This window comes from Chiloscyllium plagiosum, chromosome 24, assembly GCF_004010195.1.
Source record: "Chiloscyllium plagiosum isolate BGI_BamShark_2017 chromosome 24, ASM401019v2, whole genome shotgun sequence".
Taxonomy (NCBI): domain Eukaryota; kingdom Metazoa; phylum Chordata; class Chondrichthyes; order Orectolobiformes; family Hemiscylliidae; genus Chiloscyllium; species Chiloscyllium plagiosum.
In genome coordinates, this window is record NC_057733.1 from 55554470 (window position 1) to 55560683 (window position 6214).

The following is a 6214-nucleotide window of genomic DNA, read 5'->3' on the forward strand; positions in this document are numbered from 1 at the left end:
GGAGAATCCCAGAGGTGAGGGGAGTGTGACAGCCCTTGACATCAATGTCATGCCTGCAACATAGGAAGGTGGTTATGGCTGTTGGAGGCCTGTCATTTCATCTGCAGGAGTTCCTCAGGGGAGTATCCTGGGCAGAACCAACCACCTTCAGCTGCTTCATCTCTGATCTTCTCGGCAGTCTGTATATGTGCAGGGATGGTGGTTTCGAGGGTGGGAGTTAAGAATGACAGGTTCCCAGGTCAGCATCCTTGGAGTAAGGGAAATAGTGTACAAATCAAAGGAGTTTATGGCTCAATGTTGACTAATTCATCAAAAATAAACTATATCTGTTTCACTAATTTCCTGTAAGGTTGCTTTGCTTGGGCTCTTACACCACATCACAAAAAAGCACATTGCATTGGGTCAGGAGGATGGTTATTCCCAGTAAATCACTCAAGTAGTAGTCTTCCTGCTATGATCCAAATAGGGCCCTTGTGGAGGGAAACTTACTTTCCATGGTTGCTTGTGACTTCTGCTTTCTCTCTTTACCCCTACATGACCACCTAACTGCGGTAATGCTTATTTTTAGCCCAGCCCACATGTGAGACAAGGTGTGCAAATCTTTATTTTTTTGCAATAGTGTTTATTTTTCCCCTGCACCCATGGTGTGTGTGTGCAGGTGAGATGCACAGTGAGAGATACAAGGTGTACAAATCTTTATTCAGTATCGACCACCAGGAAGATAGGAAAACACCCGGGTGGCCAGTGACAAACAGTGCCCTTCACATCAAGGGACAGTGCTGTGTGATCAAAACAGTGAAGGGGAGGGTAGGGACTAAATCAAAATAGAAATGATGCACTCCACTCCCTGCGGCGCCCACCTCTCCCTGAACAACTCCAGGGTGTTGGCCGACCCCGCGTGCTCCTTCTCCAAGGACACCCGGGCTCTAACGTAACCGCGGAAGAGGGGCAGGCAGTCGGCCCTAATGAGCCCCTCCACGGCCCGCTGCCTCGACCTGTTTACAAATCTTTATTCAATTTCCATCACCAGGAAGAAAGGAAACACTCGAGTGGCCAGTGACAAGCAGTGCCCTTCACATCAAAGGGCAATGCTGTGAGATCAAACTGTGAAGGGGAGGGCAGGGATTAAATTAAAATAGAGTTGGTGGGGGAAATAATGCACTCCACTCCCTGCGGCACCCACCTCTCCCTGAACAACTCCAGGGTGTTGGTGGACACCACATGCTCCTTCTCCAGGGAGACCCAGGCTTTAACATAACCATGGAAGAGGAGCAGGCAGTCGACCCTAACGACCCCCTCCACGGCCCGCTGCCTGGACCTGTGTATGGCCAGGCCCAGGAGCAGACCCACAAGAATGTACTCTAACCTACCCTCTCTCTTCCTCCTCAAGTGCTCAAAGAGCAAGAGCATGGAACTGAAATGCAACAAAAAAACAAAGTTAAAATCAAAAAAGGGAGTGCAAGCACCCACACCCAATATACACGTGGTCCACAGACTTCACAGCAATCTGCGGTTGCAGGGGACTGCTGCATGCAGCACCCTCCACCCCAGCTCCCTGAAAGGGGGAGGACTCCCGCGTAGAGAACCCTCCACTGGGGATCCCCACCGCCTGGTGGCAAATGGGCACGCCAAGGCATGTCCGGACGGTGGATGAGGGAGAAGAGGTGGACGGTGTGCAGCAGCAGTCGATACAGGGCTCACCGTAATACTTCCTTAAAAGGGACAAAACTAAAATTCCAGAAGTGGCTCAGGTTGTGGGGCACAGGCTCCCGCGGGAAGTATGGGACCTTAGGGCTGATGTGAAATTCCGTCCGGGCTGGGGTGAGCGCAGATGGGATCCCACCGCACACCTGAGCGTCCTCCAACTGGTGCACTACGTCAAATGGCAGTGGTCATGAACTGGACTTCTACCGCTGCCCTGTCTTGTGCTGAGAACACATCAGCCAAGTGTTTCTTTAACTTCATAATTTCTGTTAAACATTTACTGCAAAGCTGTTTGGGGCTACTGGCAGCCATTTTTGTTATACCGTCATGGGGCAGCCTTAACAGCCCTTTTCCCAATGAAAAGATCCCCAAACCCCACTTAGTTCCAGTCTCAGCAGTGAGGCAGTGTGTGCAAGCACCGTGCCTCAGGGACAGCCAGTTTGTGTGAAGGAACCATAACCCAGTGTGTGTGTGTGTGTGTGTGTGTGTTTTGGGTCCCACTGCACAGAGTCAGTGTGTGTGGGACACATACCCCAGCAAAATGGTCTGATGACAGAATGAACATTGGCCCCAGAATGTACTTTTGCTCCCAGCCCAGTTTATTGCCTACCATTCATTTTCCACTTCACAACAGTTCTTACAAATTGTCATGTTCCTTTCTCTTGAAGGCAGATAGATATTGAAGGCATACTTAGTGTACTTGAACTCAAGACCCCCCTCTGCACCAGCACCCTGAAGACGCAGAAAGGAGTCTCACACTCTACTTTGGAATGTTTATTTCATGATTTTTCAGTATAAAAATAATTGCAGTCCATCCATGAAAATCTGTTTCTCCAACTATTATTTATCACAATCAGTAAATTACCCTTTCCCCAGGCACAACCCAACTAACAGCTTCAATCATTCACTCAAATCAATTACAAATATCATCCTCATTCATTAGCACTAGTTATAGTTAACAAACACTTAATTTCTACTGAGGGGCTTGGGATCACCTCAGTCCTCTCAGGCAAAAATGGATGACCTCAACTTTCCCTGTGTTACATGATTACGTCACACTGACCAGGAGAGAGTATGTATTTGCTGGGTGTGGGATGGAAATTTACCCCTCGAATATTACAGATAACCTCTCCATTTGTAGAAATGCCTCCAGCTGTATAATGACTGAAGACATTGTGATACTTGAATAGTAATGAGTATTTCTGTAATACATAAGATGAGAAATTGAATAAACTGCGGTTTAAATGAAGCCAGAATATTTCAATAACTCCCCTTTTGCTAGTTTCTTAGATGCAGAAACAATTGCACAAGTGGCTATCTTATTTTGAAAAGAGTTTGAATAATAAGACACCCCCCCCCCCCCCCCCCAAGTAATCAATAAAATAAATTATATTTTCAAAGGTTTAAGTTCTGAAACAAATGCCTGCATTTTAAAGTGATGGTCACTGCATTGATGTGATTCTGCTCAAGAGCTGGGTCATGAAGGAGAGAACTGGAGCTGAGAGCATGGAAACCTCCACAACCAGACTGAATTAAAAAAAACAATGTTTCAACACTGGGCAAGGGAGCAAGCACAAGCAACTGGTGAAAGTGGCAATGGGCAACATTATAATAGGCACTGGAATAGTTTAGGGAGAAAGTGAGGTCTGCAGATGCTGGAGATCAGAGCTGGAAATGTGTTGCTGGACACAGAACATGTCCACTCAGGTCCACGCACATGTGTTTGCTCCAGTCAAACCTCCCACATTTCCACATCTGAGCCCATCACTGGAACACTATTCACTGCTCCTTCTAGGTTCCCCTTCAATACATTATTTCATTCCAGTTCGATGGCAGCAAAGTTTCACCTTCTCCCCACTGCATAGAGAACAGGTTTCTTCCAAATCCCTACTGGATTTTTCGGGGAGTCTCTTATATCAACAGCTTCTATTTCTGCTCTCCTCTCTCTCTCCCCCCCACACACCAAACAAGGAAGAATTCTTTCAGTATCCATCAAAACATTTCATCATTTTAAAGACTCAACTAGATACAATAGGTAGCTACTACTCACACAATAGTACAGGTGTGGTCTGACCAAGGTTCAAGCCAAGTTTAATGCAATAATCAGACTTTCCAACTGGAAATACAGTTTTATGACCTTACTAAACTATTGTCACTGTGATTGGCATATTTTGTACTCTGGAATTTAGTCTGGATACAACCCTTTCATATTCTTATCCTTAAAATCAATATGCAACCAGTTTTGCCTAAATATATTCCCTTACATTTCAGTGTTGAACTTCAGTGTATTTCTTCCCATTCTACCCAGAAGTGCAGTCCCACACAGCGATCACAGACGTCTTTAACCCTAGTGCCCACTAGCAGTAACCAGCTGTGGTGCCAATTAAATATCTACAAGCAAATCAGAGTGAACAGTCAAAGGTGTGTGTGTGTGTGTGTGTGGTGTGTGTGCGCGTATACACATAAAGGTGTGGGGGATTAAATCAAAACGGGGCCATGGGGGAGATAAGCACTGTATCCTTGAGGTACTTCTTTGAAGGCATCGACAGCACTGATGGATACCATGTGCATCCTCTCCAATGACACCCAGGCACAAACTACCATGGAAGTGAGGCCTTTTTTATTAAGTTTATTAATGCCCCTTGTAATTGGCTTCAGATTCTCCTCCTCTACTCTCTACCCCAGTCTGGCACATCATCATTTACAGTTCCAAGATTAATATCATGTGACACCAATAAATGGTGCACAACACCAACATAACCAGGAATGGGCACTGATAACTAATAGTCGTGTAACTAGCTCTAGTAAATGACACAACCAGGCATAATCAATGTGACTAGAATCTGGTACCAGAATAATTAGCACAGGGAACCAGTCTATCCATTACTAGGCACAGCCATAACCAGCAGACTGCAACCAAACCAGAGCTAACTAGGCATTGCTGTAACTAGCACTAAGTAACCACACCTACATTGATTGGCACAAAGATAGCAGTAGATTGTGCAGAATAGTCAAGGTGATGAACTCCTGGGTATCATATGGGTTAATACAGCCTGGATATTTAATTGCTGATTTAAGATTTAACTTTTAGCTTTTACTGGTAGAGGAAATGAGTTTTGGAGCCACAAGGTCATGCTGCAGCTGCACAAACCTCTGGTGCAGCCACACTTGGAGTATTGTGTACAGTTCTGGTCACCGCATTATAGGAAGGATGTGGAAGCTTTGGAAAGGGATCAGAGATTTACTAGGATGTTGTCTGGTATGGAGGGAAGGTCTTATGAGGAAAGGCTGAGGGACTTGAGGCTGTTTTCATTAAAGGGAAGAAGGTTGAGAGGTGACTTAATTGAGACATATAAGATAATCAGAGGGTTAGATAGGGTGGACAGTGAGAGCTTTTTCCTCGGATGGTGATGGCTAGTATGAGGGGACATAGCTTTAAATTGAGAGGTGATAGATATAGGACTGATGTCAGAGATAGTTTCTTTATTCAGCGTAGTAGGGGTGTGGAACGCACTGCCTACACAGCAGTAGACTCCCCAACTTTAAGGGCATTTAAATGGGCATTGGATAAACACATGGATGATAATGGAATAGTGTAGGTTAGAGATGGGCTTCAGATTGGTTCCACAGGTCGGCGCTGGAAAGTTTATGTTCTATTTAGCAAGAGTAAGTTATGGATTTGTGCCGGACAGGTGATCATAAAAAGGAGATGGTTATTCAGCACATTGCGCCAGCTCCACAATTCAATCTGATCATGGCAGTTTGAACACTTCAATGCCTTTTACTCAGGCCATCCCCAGAGTCCTATAAACCACTGGGAATCAGAAACCTATCAAACTCTATCTTAAACATACTCAAAGACAGAACCTCCACAGCCCTGTGTGGTAGAGAATTCCAAAGATTCACCACCTTTAATACTACTTTTCATTCTGGACCCAAGTGATATTCCTGTTATTTTTAAATTGTGGCCCTGGTTTGAGACTCCCAAACCAAGGGAATTCTCTTACTTGCTTCTACCCTCGCTATTCCTTTAATTATTCTGTAGGTTTCAATGCGATCACTTCATATTCTTCAAACCTGTGGAGAATACAGAGCCAGTCAGTCACTCTCCCTTGACAGGACTATGCTGCTCTCCCAGGAACAAGACCTGGTGAATCTTTACCGCACTCTCTCTACGGCAATAACAACTTCCCTGACATAAGCAGACCAAAACTGCACACACTACTCCAGGATCAAAGCCCTGCAAATGTGGAATGGAAAATATGAATTGTTCCCTTACACTACATCATTGAAAGGCAGTAACTCCAACATCACAGCTTTCCTCTGGCTGTTTGACATCATGAGAGCAATGCCCCTGATCTCTAGCCTAGCAGCTCCACACACTCACCACCCTGAGAACAGTCTTTAGGCCCTGTCCCTCATCAAGATTTTCAACCACTCAGAACATTGAGAGAGATTAGATTTTTTTTTAGATTAGATTACAGTGTGGAAACAGGCTCTTCGGCCCAAC